Source organism: Ranitomeya variabilis, chromosome 3 (assembly GCF_051348905.1).
Source record: "Ranitomeya variabilis isolate aRanVar5 chromosome 3, aRanVar5.hap1, whole genome shotgun sequence".
In the NCBI taxonomy this organism is placed as follows: Eukaryota; Metazoa; Chordata; class Amphibia; order Anura; family Dendrobatidae; genus Ranitomeya; species Ranitomeya variabilis.
In genome coordinates this window covers 16,892,391-16,909,358 of record NC_135234.1, presented here as the reverse complement: position 1 = coordinate 16,909,358, position 16,968 = coordinate 16,892,391, and positions in this window count along the sequence as shown.

The window sequence follows — 16,968 nt, the reverse complement described above, 5'->3', positions numbered from 1 at the left end:
GTAACTCAATCTGTGGAAAGAAAAAAAGAAACCGAAAAAGGTCATAATAAAAACTATCTAATAAAGCGTCTGACCAGAAAGCTAATGGTGGCGGCGTGTCTTCTGCAATGTTCTGATCTGAGGAGGATAAGTTCAGATCCACCATCACAGTCAACAGCTGGAGACGCTAAGAAAAGGTTAGTTTATTAAAGGGCCATACCCAATAAATCACGGCCACCGATGCAATACTGGTTTGATTTGCCGGATATCTGCGGTATTTACAAGCCTTATCTGAGCAAAGCGAGAAGTTCTTCTATTCATCCCCTGATTTCTTGTATAGAACACCAGATGTGCAGTAAGGACTGACACCGAGAGCACAAGACCCCTGCAACCTACACAATCCATTCCTAACTGCCTGAGGGCAAATAAATCACTTTACAGGGTACAGGGCATGTGAACTGCTCCTAACAGGGTGAGGAATGGCAAAACGAACCATATGGTCAATCCTTGGAAGCTTAACATTAGAGCTGAGCAAAACTCAAGAAATTCGATTCAAGTAGATTTGTTTGAATCTGGTTTGAAGAATCGAATTGGTCCAAATAAATTCATTCCAAATCCAAACTGCCCCAATTGCCATTCTCCTGAAGCCTCTCCTGCCGCCTCCGCAGCCCCCTGCTCCTCTGCACCAGTCTTCTGCTCTACGGCCCCCCATTCCTGCAAGGAGCCCAATCTGAGGACTGTGATTGGCCAGATGTGGGGAGGGGGTACATGACGTCACCTAGACAGGCGGGGGCAGTGCTTGTCAGAGGGTGCACTTACCCTCAGCACTGGAATAGAGAGTGGGAAGAACAGAGGATCAGCACAGAGCACCAGGGCGCTGCAGTGTGATAAAGAAGGTGAAGGAGCAGGTGAAGAAGGGTCTAAAGTGGTTTTTCTCATGTTACCCCTTCCCGGGCATCTAAAGGATCATGGAAAATGGCCGTCATTTGGCTAAAATAGATTGGATCGAATACCAAATGCTCCTGATTTGCCAAATTAAATTTTTTTTTTAAGTAATTCAGAAAAAAAATATTCCTTACAGATTCACTTAGACATCACTATTTAGGAAAACAAATCGTTCCAACCAATTTACTCTAATACCAAGAGAAAAAGTATTTAAAAGCGTGTGTGTGTGTGATGCAGAGCTTCAAATCCACTATACATGATAAGATCCTGTCTGCAACCACCACTAGGGGGAGCTCCCTGTATACAGAGATACATGATAAGTTTCTGTCTGCAGCCACCACTAGGGGGAGCTCCCTGTATATAGAGATACATGATAAGATCCTGTCTGCAGTCACCACTAGGGGGAGCTCCCTGTATACAGAGATACATGATAAGATCCTGTCTGCAGCCACCACTAGGGGGAGCTCCCTGTATACAGAGATACATGATAATATTCTGTCTGCAGCCACCACTAGGGGGAGCTCCCTGTATACAGAGATACATGATAAGATCATGCCTGCTGCCACCACTAGGGGGAGCTCCCTGTATACAGAGATACATGATAAGATCCTGTCTGCAGCCACCACTAGGGGGAGCTCCCTGTATACAGAGATACATAAGATTCTGTCTGCAGCCACCACTAGGGGGAGCTCCCTGTATACAGAGATACATGATAAGATCCTGTCTGCAGTCACCACTAGGGGGAGCTCCCTGTATACAGAGCTACATAATAAGATCCTGTCTGCAGTCACCACTAGGGGGAGCTCCCTGTATACAGAGATACATGATAAGATCCTGTCTGCAGACACCACTAGGGGGAGCACCCAGTATACAGAGATACATGATAAGATCCTGTCTGCAGCCACCACTAGGGGGAGCTCCCTGTATACAGGGATACATGATAACATTTGTCTACAGCCACCACTAGGGGGAGCTCCCTGTATACAGAGATACATGATAAGATCCTGTCTGCAGCCACCACTAGGGGGAGCTCCCTGTATACAGAGATACATGATAAGATCCTGTCTGCAGCCACCACTAGAGGGAGCTCCCTGTATACAGAGATACATGATAAGATCCTGTCTGCAGTCACCACTAGGGGGAGCTCCCTGTATACAGAGATACATGATAAGATCCTGTCTGCAGCCACCACTAGGGGGAGCTCCCTGTATACAGGGATACATGATAACATTTGTCTACAGCCACCACTAGGGGGAGCTCCCTGAATAGCTATGTATACAAATTATATCATTCTTTATAATAAACCTATACACAGTGAACCCCCACAAAGATAAAAGCACTAAATCAAAAATAATAAAAAGTCTGGTGCTATAATAATAATAACAACAACAACAACAACAACAACAACATCAGGGGGAAGTTCCCAGGTTCCAGTTCCCTATCTAATTGCAGCTTTGACATTCTCTATTCTATTCCTAAGACATTTATGCAGCTGCAATAAATGAAGGAGATATTACAACAAGGTGCAGTGGTGTGTGAAAAAACTCTGAATTTTACAGTAGTTTTTATCTTTTATATGTAAGCAATAAATGCATCCATATGCTGACAGCAAGCATAGATATTGAAAATGGAAAGGAATTGAAATACAAGAAATTACTGAAAGTTGCTGCCCTCATTTCACAGGGATTACATGTGATTAATTTGAGATTGGACATTAAATAGACTGTAATATCCTAACGAGGCGGCCAGGGGCATTACCAAGGGCAAACCCCCTTCCTGCGCCGCCCGGGCGGGTATATAGTAAGTGTGCTGTCATACACTGGAGCCGGACGCACTCCTAAAGAGAAGCTGGTGCTGTCAGGGAAACAACATGCTACGGGGTCCGCGCAGCCTCCCACAGCCGCCCGTCACACATAATAATTCACTCGCTAATGATCCGGCGGACAACATGTAAATGTCACTCGATATCACATCACAGAGCGAATGCAAATGGTTTATTTTATGAATGTGCTACCCGCTGGTACGCGGCATTATGGGAGCTCAGAAGTGCGGTGACTGTAAGATTTGTGAATGCAGCTCTGGCTGTAACTAGAGGAGACCATATAATGATAACTGTCATGTCATTAAACTTATTTCCATTTGATATCCTGTATTCCAAAGAGGAAAATCAATATATTTGTAGAAAACGTTGTTTTACTTCTGCAACAGTTCTCCAAAGTGCTGGTCACTAAGTGATCCCTTCCGCAGAAACTTGCTCCCCCATCTGTGGTTAGGTTTGATCTGTCTCTAGTAAAGGTACCTTCACACGAAGCGACGCTGCAGCGATAGCGTCAACGATGCCGATCGCTGCAGCGTCGCTGTTTGGTCGCTGGAGAGCTGTCACACAGACCGCTCTCCAGCGACCAACGATGCCGAGGTCCCCGGGTAACCAGGGTAAACATCGGGTTGCTAAGCGCAGGGCCGCGCTTAGTAACCCGATGTTTACCCTGGTTACCAGCGTAAAAGTAAAAAAAACAAACAGTACATGCTCACCTGCGCGTCCCCCAGCGTCTGCTTCCTGACACTGACTGAGCTCCGGCCCTAAAGCACAGCGGTGACGTCACCGCTGTGCTTTCACTTTCACTTTAGGGCCGGGCTCAGTCACTGCAGGAAGCAGACGCTGGGGGACGCGCAGGTGAGCATGTACTGTTTGTTTTTTTTACTTTTACGCTGGTAACCAGGGTAAACATCGGGTTACTAAGCGTGGCCCTGCGCTTGGTAACCCGATGTTTACCCTGGTTACCAGTGTAAAACATCGCTGGTATCGTTGCTTTTGGTGTCAAACACAACGATACACGGCGATCGGACGACCAAATAAAGTTCTGGACTTTATTCAGCGACCAGCGACATCACAGCAGGATCCTGATCGCTGCTGCGTGTCAAACGAAACGATATCGCTAGCGAAGACGCTGCAACGTCACGGATCGCTAGCGATATCGTTACAAAGTCGTTTCATGTGAAGGTACCTTAACTGAGAAAGCAGAGACAGAAACAGTCCGTGCTCGTGGTAGTGTGGTCACCATAGAGCTGGGAATGCTCAGCGTGTCCTCAGTCTCCTGTCCCTACACTGCCCACAACCTTAACTCCCCACACTAGAATTAGTGCTATCCCTGTCGTCTGCTCCCCCTGTACAAGTCAGCTCTCCTGCACCACCATAATAAACTCTTCCTTTTCCCCATACAGATGTAGGGCACTTTTAACAGAAGCTTACAGAAGATATGACATCCAGTACCAGGCCTGTGAAGAATAACATACAGCATGACATATTTATACTGATGGGATTGTACTGTAGCACTCACAGTGCTGCTGTTACCTCCATCTCTTCTCTGGCACTCACAGTGCTGCTTTTACCTCCATCTCTTCTTTGGCACCTACAGTATTCATGTTACACCAAAAACAATCAGAGATGCTTACCTGTCTAAATGGGCCTCAATACAAATGCACAAGCAGGGTGCATCTGGTTCTCAGCCTATTCATGTTACCTCTATCTCTTCTCGTACTCACAGTGCTCCTGTTACCTCCATCTCTTCTCTGGCACCTACAGTGCTCCTGTTACCTTCATCGCTTCTCTGGCACTCATTGTGCTGCTGTTACCTCCATCTCTTCTCTGGCACTCACAGTGCTCCTGTTAACTCATTCTCTTCTGTGGCACTCACAATGCTGCTGTTACCTCCATCTCTTCTCTGGCACTATTTGTGCTGCTGTTACCTCCATCTATTCTCTGACACTCACAGTGCTTCTGTTACCTCCATCTCTTCTCTGGCACTCACAGTGCTGCTGTTACCTCCATCTCTTCTTTGGCACTCACAGTGCTGCTGTTATCTCCATCTCTTCTCTGGCACTCACAGTGCTGCTGTTACCTCCATCTCTTCTCTGGCACTCACAGTGCTGATGTCACCTCCATCTCTTCTCTGGCACTCACAGTGCTGCTGTTACCTCCATCTCTTCTCTGGCACTCACAGTGCTGATCTCACCTCCATCTCTTCTCTGGCACTCACAGTGCTGCTGTCACCTCCATCTCTTCTCTGGCACTCACAGTGCTGCTGTTATCTCCATCTCTTCTCTAGCACTCACAGTGCTCCTGTTACCTCCATCTCTTCTCTGGCACTCACAGTGCTGCCGTCACCTCCATCTCTTCTCTGGCACTCACAGTGCTGCTGTTACCTCCATCTCTTCTTTGGCACCTACAGTATTCATGTTACACCAAAAACAATCAGAGATGCTTACCTGTCTAAATGGGCCTCAATACAAATGCACAAGCAGGGTGCATCTGGTTCTCAGCCTATTCATGTTACCTCTATCTCTTCTCTGGTACTCACAGTGCTGCTGTTATCTCCATCTATTCTCTGGCACTCACAGTATTCCTGTTACCTCTATCTCTTCTCGTACTCACAGTGCTCCTGTTACCTCCATCTCTTCTCTGGCACCTATGCAGCGCCCCAGAGTTCTGGTCGTTGCAGTACTGTGGCTTCGCCGCTAAGGGGAGCCATGGTACGTTCGATGGCACCGAAGGAGTTCCTCCAATCAGGTATCACAGACACCAATATGTTTCACAGCTGGGCCTCCGGGGGGAGCTAAGGGTGCTATTCATTAGGCCACTCCCCACCATAGTGGGTAAACTGGGGGTCAGGCAGGAAGTTAGCAGAGAACGCTGACGGGATTGAACGGAGCAACACCCTGTGGCAGGGGGTGTTGTGAAGGGAGAGACTGTAGGGTCTCTGCCAGGGGTGGGATCCTGGCAGAGGCTTGGCATTGAAAGAACGTAACGGGTCCGCGCAGGCTCCTGGAAGCGGCGGGACTCAAGAAAGGACTAGAAGCGAGATAGATTGTGCTGAGTGAGAAACGAGATCAAGCAGAAGGAGAATACCAGCAGGGGTTTTGTTGAAAGAGGCAGCACCCTGCTGAGGCGCAATACCGGTGGCCGGAACGCCGAGGGAGTGGATTAGAATACAGCTTCAAGCCATACTCCAAACAGCGGCAGGACAGTCGGTCTCAGGCGGGCTGTCTACCACATATCACCTATGAAGTCTTGGGGGGCAATTGCGGGAGAGGGGCGACTCTAGGGTCCCGGAAGAACTCCAGGCCTACCTGACAAACGGGTGCCATTCCAACCTGAATACAGGGAAGGGGTGGATTACAGAGGAACATCAAATCGAGTTGTGAGGGAACTTAAGAAACAGACACAACCGTTGTGGGGTTACTTTCCGTAAGCACAGCAGGGAAGGACTACAACACATAGCGCTAGAAGGAAGGCACAGATTTCCACCTGAGAGGAGAACTCTGGAGGTGCCATTGGACCGGCCGGACTTGCGTAGCCTGGTGAACCGTGTTCCGGACTGAGGACTCAGAGATCTCCAGTAAAGAGGTAAAGAGACTGCAACCTGGTGTCCTCGTTATTTGCTGCGACTTACACCCCACAACCGCTACACCACCCCACCGCTACCATTACTACCACCTATTACACCGGACGTCCCCCACTGACGGACAGGGCCACGGACCGGGTCTAGCCACCGTGACAACCCCGAGACTGAGACCCAGAGGCCCGGCTCCGGGTATCCCCTCGGCCCTGCGGCGGTGTGGGGGCGCTCCAAACTTGGCGTCACGAACAGGATCTACTTAAGCCTGAAGAGTCAGGTCATGTGTGCCTAGAGACTGTGATTTACTGTGCTTGGACTGTACTTTATTGTAAGACTGTGCTGCGCCATTAGCCGCCAAAAGTTCCCGCCAAAAGGCGCCGCCATTGCTACACCCAAGGGGAAGGAGGGCGTGTTATGGGCGGAGACTCCCAGTGTGGCGCGAGAAATGGCTACCGCCCCCTGCACTTCTGGCTGCAGAGGAATGACCTGCCCCAAAGCAGAAGAGAAACACCCCTTGATATGCAACGGCGGGAAGCGGGTGACGGAGAAGCCCGACCTCGGAGAAATGGCGGAGCTAGGTGCATGCACTGCCACCGACTATCAGGCAGCAATGATGAACGGCGAGTGCCTGAGCGAGGAAGAAGCGGTTCAGGCCTGCCTTTCTTCACCGGAGATGGACCGGAGGCCTGCGGATCCGACAGCGGAGTTACGTCCACCAATCCCGACCTCGGAGTTAGAGGAGGAGGAACCACAGCCAGCGGAGCCGAGTCCGAGCATCCCATTGGAGGAGCCCCGGTCCGGGCTGCAGCAGACTCCAGTGTCCTCGTTAACGGACCAGAGCAACGCCGGTGGAACCACATCAGGCGCAGGTATGGGCGGCGCCCCTACTCCCCTGGACGGTTCTGCTCTCCCGACCGATCCTCCCCACAACAGTAACCCCGCGTTTACAATCGACCGGGCGGTTCTCACCCCCGGCGCGTTGGGGAAGTTGTTACCACCATTGCCAACCAGGTGGGGAGAGCCTATAGACATGGATCCAGGAGGGGTGATGTTCCGATGGGATGTTCCCTGGGTCGAGCAGGATGGGATTCCAATGGAAGGTCTCACTATTGCGATACTTACCTGGGATCAATACAAACAATGCGTGCTCCAGCATTGGGGGCAGCGCACTGAAGTTGAAAAACGGGAACTGCAGAGCAAAAAAATGATCTATGATTGGGCCGGATGCTGTCAGGCGAGGGACGGTGGCGGCATTCCACCCAAAGAAGGGGTGGGGTTCCATTTGGGAGTCGGGTCTACCTACTGGCATCTTCGTTGCCGGCTATGATGTGGAGACTCCCTGCTGTGATCGAGAAGGTGAACCACTCCGGGAGGGAGATCAGGTGACGTATACCCGTCACTGGAACACACAAGGATGGCGTGCCCGGAAAGTTCAGCGATACGAGTCTGAGAGAATGGCACCTGTGGCCCCAACTGTGGTCCATCCAGGGCTGCCAGACCTTGTTACTGTTTCTACTGTACGCTTTGTAGCAGCTCCTGAACTTGCCGACAGAGTTAGGCTTCAAATTCAGACAGCAGGCGACCAGGTGGTCCCTGTAGAGCTTGCTGCTGGTATCCGTGCTACAGTGGCCGGGGTTCAGGAACCCAAGCCACCAGAAGAAGAATAAACCTCGATACCATGAAAATGTAAATAGTTACTATTTGTTCTTTTGAGTTGCTGCTAAACCCGCCCAGGGTTAATGGATCCCTCTGTTAACCCGGGATCCTCTTTGTTTGTTTTCCTTTTCTGAAGTTGTTGCACAAAAGTTACACAAACTGCAGAAATCATGGACTGTGCATGATTCGAACTTCCTTTGTAAATAGTTTGCACCTTCTTAAAGGTGCACCCTACTGGTTTTAGCCAAAGACACTTTGCGAAGATATTTGCCCTATTGGTTTGAGCCAAAGACACTTTGTGAAGATACCTTTCCTACCGGTTCTAGTTAAAGACACTTTGCGAAGATACCATGCCGGAACCTTTGCATGGGCTGGTAGGCTGGGAAGACGAGCTACCTTGGAAAGACTTGGTCTCCTCTTAAAGGGGATGTGAGAAACTGAACTTGAGAGAGATACTGTTGCAGAACAGTAATGCCATAATGATGCTTTGAAAAGAAATGTAACTGTTTTACATGCTAAGTTATATGTGTTGAATTTGTTGAAATGTGAAATCTAAATAATGTGTTGCAGAAAGAAGAGATGCAGAAAGCCCGTAGGGGTAGATGTAGAGGTCTGCATAGTTGAAAGTAAGCGAAGTAATAATGAAGGTGAGGATAGAAGGTAAACCCCGCGTCCCCATTGAAAGTTACTTTGTTACTAAGGACAGAGAGTGAACCCGTAGGGGTTAGAGAGTGAGTCCTTAAAGGAGCCGAGTAGAGCTGGCTCAGAGTTCTTTAAACGAAAGGAATGTTATGTCTATACCATGTATAGTAGAGAAAGGCAGTAGGCCCTGGCTGAACGGGGCGGTCCTGTAAAAGAAAGGAGAGGCAGTAGGTCTGGTGCCATAGGGACAGGCGGTCCTGCAGGTTCAAAGTAGGAGAATGTGAAGTTACCTTACCCTGTAATGTGATTATAGGAAGGCCTTTGGTAAACTAAGAGTGTATGTTTCTTAAAGGCAATGTTAATTTATTGTTCCAGAATTTGCACTAAGTAGAATACCCGGTTGGGTAACAGGAGTTATGCATATCCTGTAATTTATAATGTTGACCATGTTTGTAACGTTAAAAGTGTCCTCACCTCCCATAAAGGGAAGCTTGTTCAAGTATACTTATTGTTTTGCACTCAACAAAATTGTATGTCTGTTTACTAATCTGTATTGTTGTTTTTCTTCCCAGTCCCGGAGTACTGTGTTTAACCAGGGGGGAGTGCAGCGCCCCAGAGTTCTGGTCGTTGCAGTACTGTGGCTTCGCCGCTAAGGGGAGCCATGGTACGTTCGATGGCACCGAAGGAGTTCCTCCAATCAGGTATCACAGACACCAATATGTTTCACAGCAGGGCCTCCGGGGGGAGCTAAGGGTGCTATTCATTAGGCCACTCCCCACCATAGTGGGTAAACTGGGGGTCAGGCAGGAAGTTAGCAGAGAACGCTGACGGGATTGAACGGAGCAACACCCTGTGGCAGGGGGTGTTGTGAAGGGAGAGACTGTAGGGTCTCTGCCAGGGGTGGGATCCTGGCAGAGGCTTGGCATTGAAAGAACGTAACGGGTCCGCGCAGGCTCCTGGAAGCGGCGGGACTCAAGAAAGGACTAGAAGCGAGATAGATTGTGCTGAGTGAGAAACGAGATCAAGCAGAAGGAGAATACCAGCGGGGGTTTTGTTGAAAGAGGCAGCACCCTGCTGAGGCGCAATACCGGTGGCCGGAACGCCGAGGGAGTGGATTAGAATACAGCTTCAAGCCATACTCCAAACAGCGGCAGGACAGTCGGTCTCAGGCGGGCTGTCTACCACATATCACCTATGAAGTCTTGGGGGGCAATTGCGGGAGAGGGGCGACTCTAGGGTCCCGGAAGAACTCCAGGCCTACCTGACAAACGGGTGCCATTCCAACCTGAATACAGGGAAGGGGTGGATTACAGAGGAACATCAAATCGAGTTGTGAGGGAACTTAAGAAACAGACACAACCGTTGTGGGGTTACTTTCCGTAAGCACAGCAGGGAAGGACTACAACACATAGCGCTAGAAGGAAGGCACAGATTTCCACCTGAGAGGAGAACTCTGGAGGTGCCATTGGACCGGCCGGACTTGCGTAGCCTGGTGAACCGTGTTCCGGACTGAGGACTCAGAGATCTCCAGTAAAGAGGTAAAGAGACTGCAACCTGGTGTCCTCGTTATTTGCTGCGACTTACACCCCACAACCGCTACACCACCCCACCGCTACCATTACTACCACCTATTACACCGGACGTCCCCCACTGACGGACAGGGCCACGGACCGGGTCTAGCCACCGTGACAACCCCGAGACTGAGACCCAGAGGCCCGGCTCCGGGTATCCCCTCGGCCCTGCGGCGGTGTGGGGGCGCTCCACCTACAGTGCTGCTGTTACCTCTATCTCTTCTCTGGCACTCATTGTGCTGCTGTTACCTCCATTTCTTCTCTGGCACTCACAGTGCTGCTGTCACCTCCATCTCTTCTCTGGCACTCACAGTGCTCCTGTTACCTCCATCTCTTCTCTGGCACTCACAGTGCTGCTGTTACCTACATCTCTTCTCTGGCACTCACAGTGCTGCTGTTACCTACATCTCTTCTCTGGCACTCACAGTGCTGATGTCACCTCCATCTCTTCTCTGGCACTCACAGTGCTGCTGTTACCTCCATCTCTTCTCTGGCACTCACAGTGCTGATGTCACCTCCATCTCTTCTCTGGCACTCACAGTGCTCCTGTTAACTCATTCTCTTCTGTGGCACTCACAGTGCTGATGTCACCTCCATCTCTTCTCTGGCACTCACAGTGCTGCTGTTACCTACATCTCTTCTCTGGCACTCACAGTGCTGCTGTTACCTCAATCTCTTCTCTGGCACTCACAGTGCTGATGTCACCTCCATCTCTTCTCTGGCACTCACAGTGCTGCTGTTACCTCCATCTCTTCTCTGGCACTCACAGTGCTGCTGTTATCTCCATCTCTTCTCTGGCACTCACAGTGCTCCTGTTATCTCCATCTCTTCTCTGGCACTCACAGTGCTCCTGTTACCTCCATCTCTTCTCTGGCACTCACAGTGCTGCCGTCACCTCCATCTCTTCTCTGGCACTCACAGTGCTGAAGTTACCTCTATCTCTTCTCTGACACGCACAGTGCTCCTGTTACCTCCATCTTCTCTGGCACTCACAGTGCTCCTGTTAACTCATTCTCTTCTGTGGCACTCACAATGCTGCTGTTACCTACATCTCTTCTCTGTCACTATTTGTGCTGCTGTTACCTCCATCTCTTCTCTGACACTCACAGTGCTTCTGTTACCTCCATCTCTTCTCTGGCACTCACAGTGCTGCTGTTATCTCCATCTCTTCTTTGGCACTGACAGTGCTGCTGTTATCTCCATCTCTTCTCTGGCACTCACAGTGCTGCTGTTACCTCCATCTCTTCTCTGGCACTCACAGTGCTGCTGTTATCTCCATCTCTTCTCTGGCACTCACAGTGCTGCTGTTACCTACATCTCTTCTCTGGCACTCACAGTGCTGCCGTCACCTCCATCTCTTCTCTGGCACTCACAGTGCTGAAGTTACCTCAATCTCTTCCCTGGCACTCACAGTGCTCCTGTTACCTCCATCTTTTCTCTGGCACTCACAGTGCTCCTGTTACCTCCATCTCTTTTCTGGCACTCACAATGCTGCTGTTACCTCCATCTCTTCTCAGGCACTCACAGTGCTGCTGTCACCTCCTTCTCTTATCTGGCACTCACAGTGCTGCTGTTACCTCCCTCTCTTCTTTGGCACCTACAGTATTCATGTTACACCAAAAACAATCAGAGATGCTTACCTGTCTAAATGGGCCTCAATACAAATGCACAAGCAGGGTGCATCTGGTTCTCAGCCTATTCATGTTACCTCTATCTCTTCTCGTACTCTCAGTGCTCCTGTTACCTCCATCTCTTCTCTGGCACCTACAGTGCTCCTGTTACCTTCATCTCTTCTCTGGCACCTACAGTGCTGCTGTTACCTCTATCTCTTCTCTGGCACTCACAGTGCTCCTGTTACCTCATTCTCTTCTATGGCACTCACAATGCTGCTGTTACCTCCATCTCTTCTCTGGCACTATTTGTGCTGCTGTTACCTCCATCTATTCTCTGACACTCACAGTGCTTCTGTTACCTCCATCTCTTCTCTGGCACTCACAGTGCTGCTGTTACCTCCATCTCTTCTTTGGCACTCACAGTGCTGCTGTTATCTCCATCTCTTCTCTGGCACTCACAGTGCTGCTGTTACCTCCATCTCTTCTCTGGCACTCACAGTGCTGATGTCACCTCCATCTCTTCTCTGGCACTCACAGTGCTGCTGTTACCTCCATCTCTTCTCTGGCACTCACAGTGCTGCTGTTACCTCCATCTCTTCTCTGGCACTCACAGTGCTGATGTCACCTCCATCTCTTCTCTGGCACTCACAGTGCTGCTGTTACCTCCATCTCTTCTCTGGCACTCACAGTGCTGCTTTTATCTCCATCTCTTCTCTGGCACTCACAGTGCTCCTGTTACCTCCATCTCTTCTCTGGCATTCACAGTGCTGCTGTTATCTCCATCTCTTCTCTGGCACTCACAGTTCTGAAGTTACCTCTATCTCTTCTCTGGCACTCACAGTGCTCCTGTTACCTCCATCTCTTCTCTGACACTCACAGTGCTCCTGTTACCTCCATCTCTTCTCTGGCACTCACAGTGCTCCTGTTACCTCTATCTCTTCTCAGGCACTCACAGTGCTGAAGTTACCTCAATCTCTTCCCTGGCACTCACAGTGCTCCTGTTACCTCCATCTCTTCTGTGGCACTCACAATGCTGCTGTTATCGCCGTCTCTTCTCTGGCACTAATTGTGCTGCTGATACCTCCATCTATTCTATGGCACTCACAGTGCTTCTGTTACCTCCATCTCTTGTCTGGCACTCACAGTGCTCCTGTTACCTGCAACTCTTCTCTGGCCCTCAGTGTGCTGCTGTTACCTCCATCTCTTCTGTGGCACTCACAGTGCTGCTGTTACCTCCATCTCTTCTCTGGCACTCACAGTGCTGATGTCACCTCCATCTCTTCTGTGGCACTCACAGTGCTGCTGTTACCTCCATCTCTTCTCTGGCACTCACAGTGCTGATGTCACCTCCATCTCTTCTGTGGCACTCACTGTGCTGCTGTTACCTCCATCTCTTCTCTGTCACTCACAGTGCTGCTGTTACCTCCATCTCTTCTCTGGTCCTCAGTGTGCTGCTGTTACCTCCATCTCTTTTCTGGCACTCACAGTGCTGATGTCACCTCCATCTCTTCTGTGGCACTCACAGTGCTGCTGTTACCTCCATCTCTTCTCTGGCACTCACAGTGCTCCTGTTACCTCCATCTCTTTTCTGGCACTCACAGTGCTGATGTCACCTCCATCTCTTCTGTGGCACTCACAGTGCTGAAGTTACCTCAATCTCTTCCCTGGCACTCACAGTGCTCCTGTTACCTCCATCTCTTCTGTGGCACTCACAATGCTGCTGTTATCTCCATCTCTTCTCTGGCACTAATTGTGCTGCTGTTACCTCCATCTATTCTCTGGTGCTCACAGTGCTGCTGTTACCTCCATCTCTTGTCTGGCACTCACAGTGCTCCTGTTACCTGCATCTCTTCTCTGGCCCTCAGTGTGCTGCTTTTACCTCCATCTCTTCTCTGGCACTCACAGTGCTGCTGTTACCTCCATCTCTTCTCTGGCATTCACAGTGCTGAAGTTGCCTCTATCTCTTCCCTGGCACTCACAGTGTTCCTGTTACATCCATCTCTTTTCTGGCACTCACAATGCTGCTGTTACCTCCATCTCTTCTCAGGTACTCACAGTGCTGCTGTCACCTCCATCTCTTCTCTGGCACTCACAGTGCTGCTGTTACCTCCATCTCTTCTCTGGCACTCACAGTGCTCCTGTTACCTCATTCTCTTCTCAGGTACTCACAGTGCTTCTGTTACCTCCATCTCTTGTCTGGCACTCACAGTGCTGCTGTTACCTCCATCTCTTCTCTGGCACTCACAGTGCTGCTGTTACCTCTATCTCTTCTCTGGCACTCACAATGTTGCTGTTACCTCCATCTCTTTTCTGGCACTCACAATGCTGCTGTTACCTCCATCTCTTCTCAGGTACTCACAGTGCTGCTGTCACCTCCATCTCTTCTCTGGCACTCACAGTTCTGCTTTTACCTCCATCTCTTCTTTGGCACCTACAGTATTCATGTTACACCAAAAACAATCAGAGATGCTTACCTGTCTAAATGGGCCTCAATACAAATGCACAAGCAGGGTGCTTCTGGTTCTCAGCCTATTCATGTTACCTCTATCTCTTCTCTGGTACTCACAGTTCTGCTGTTACCTCCATCTCTTTTCTGGCACCTACAGTGCTGCTGTTATCTCCATCTATTCTCTGGCACTCACAGTATTCCTGTTACCTCTATCTCTTCTCGTACTCACAGTGCTCCTGTTACCTCCATCTCTTCTCTGGCACCTACAATGGTCCTGTTACCTTCATCTCTTCTCTGGCACTCACAGTGCTGATGTCACCTCCATCTCTTCTCTGGCACTCACAGTGCTGCTGTTATCTCCATCTCTTCTCTGGCACTCACAGTGCTCCTGTTACCCCATCTCTTCTCTGGCACTCACAGTGCTGCTGTTATCTCCATCTCTTCTCTGGCACCTACAGTATTCATGTTACACCAAAAACAATCAGAGATGCTTACCTGTCTAAATGGGCCTCAATACAAATGCACAAGCAGGGTGCTTCTGGTTCTCAGCCTATTCATGTTACCTCTATCTCTTCTCTGGTACTCACAGTTCTGCTGTTACCTCCATCTCTTTTCTGGCACCTACAGTGCTGCTGTTATCTCCATCTATTCTCTGGCACTCACAGTATTCCTGTTACCTCTATCTCTTCTCGTACTCACAGTGCTCCTGTTACCTCCATCTCTTCTCTGGCACCTACAATGGTCCTGTTACCTTCATCTCTTCTCTGGCACTCACAGTGCTGCTGTTACCTCCATCTCTTCTCTGGCACTCACAGTGCTGCTGTTATCTCCATCTCTTCTCTGGCACTCACAGTGCTCCTGTTACCCCATCTCTTCTCTGGCACTCACAGTGCTGCTGTTATCTCCATCTCTTCTCTGGCACCTACAGTGCTCCTGTTACCTCCATCTCTTCTCTGGCACTCACAGTGCTGCCGTCACCTCCATCTCTTCTCTGGCACTCACAGTGCTGAATTTACCTCTATCTCTTCTCTGGCACTCACAGTGCTCCTGTTACCTCCATTTCTTCTCTGACACTCACAGTGCTCCTGTTACCTCCATCTCTTCTCTGGCACTCACAGTGCTCCTGTTACCTCCATTTCTTCTCTGACACTCACAGTGCTCCTGTTACCTCCATCTCTTCTCTAGCACTCACAGTGCTCCTGTTACCTCCATCTCTTCTCTAGCACTCACAGTGCTGCTGTTACCTCCATCTCTTCTCTGGCACTCACAGTGCTGCTGTTACCTCCATCTCTTCTCTGGCACTCACAGTGCTCCTGTTACCCCATCTCTTCTCTGGCACTCACAGTGCTGCTGTTATCTCCATCTCTTCTCTGGCACCTACAGTGCTCCTGTTACCTCCATCTCTTCTCTGGCACTCACAGTGCTGCCGTCACCTCCATCTCTTCTCTGGCACTCACAGTGCTGAATTTACCTCTATCTCTTCTCTGGCACTCACAGTGCTCCTGTTACCTCCATCTTTTCTCTGGCACTCACAGTGCTCCTGTTACCTCCATCTCTTCTCTGGCACTCACAGTGCTCCTGTTACCTCCATCTCTTCTCAGGCACTCACAGTGCTGAAGTTACCTCAATCTCTTCCCTGGCACTCACAGTGCTCCTGTTACCTCCATCTCTTCTGTGGCACTCACAATGATGCTGTTACCTCCATCTCTTCTCTGGCACTAATTGTGCTGCTGTTACCTCCATCTATTCTCTGGCACTCACAGTGCTTCTGTTACCTCCATCTCTTGTCTGGCACTCACAGTGCTCCTGTTACCTGCATCTCTTCTCTGTCCCTCAGTGTGCTGCTGTTACCTCCATCTCTTTTCTGGCACTCACAGTGCTGATGTCACCTCCATCTCTTCTCCGGCACTCACAGTGCTGAAGTTACCTCTATCTCTTCCCTGGCACTCACAGTGCTGATGTCACCTCCATCTCTTCTCTGTCACTCACAGTGCTGCTGTTACCTCCATCTCTTCTCTGTCACTCACAGTGCTGCTGTTACCTCCATCTCTTCTCTGGCCCTCAGTGTGCTGCTGTTACCTCCATCTCTTTTCTGGCACTCACAGTGCTAATGTCACTTCCATCTCTTCTGTGGCACTCACAGTGCTGCTGTTACCTCCATCTCTTCTCAGGCACTCACAGTGCTGCTGTTACCTCCATCTCTTCTCTGGCACTCACAGTGCTGATGTAACCTCCATCTCTTCTCTGTCACTCACTGTGCTGCTGTTACCTCCATCTCTTCTCTGGCACTCACAGTGCTGATGTCACCTCCATCTCTTCTCCGGCACTCACAGTGCTGCTGTTACCTCCATCTCTTCTCTGGCACTCACAGTGCTGCTGTTACCTCCATCTCTTCTCTGGCACTCACAGTGCTGATGTAACCTCCATCTCTTCTCTGTCACTCACTGTGCTGCTGTTACCTCCATCTCTTCTCTGGCACTCACAGTGCTGATGTCACCTCCATCTCTTCTCCGGCACTCACAGTGCTGCTGTTACCTCCATCTCTTCTCTGGCACTCACAGTGCTGCTGTTACCTCCATCTCTTCTCTGTCACTCACTATGCTGCTGTTTTCTCCATCCTCCCTTTTGCTTCCAATGTGTTGCTGTTATCTCCATCTCCTCTGATTCAATTTTCTGCTGACTTATTTCCCCTCTTTCAGATGCTGTCTGTTCTTCTC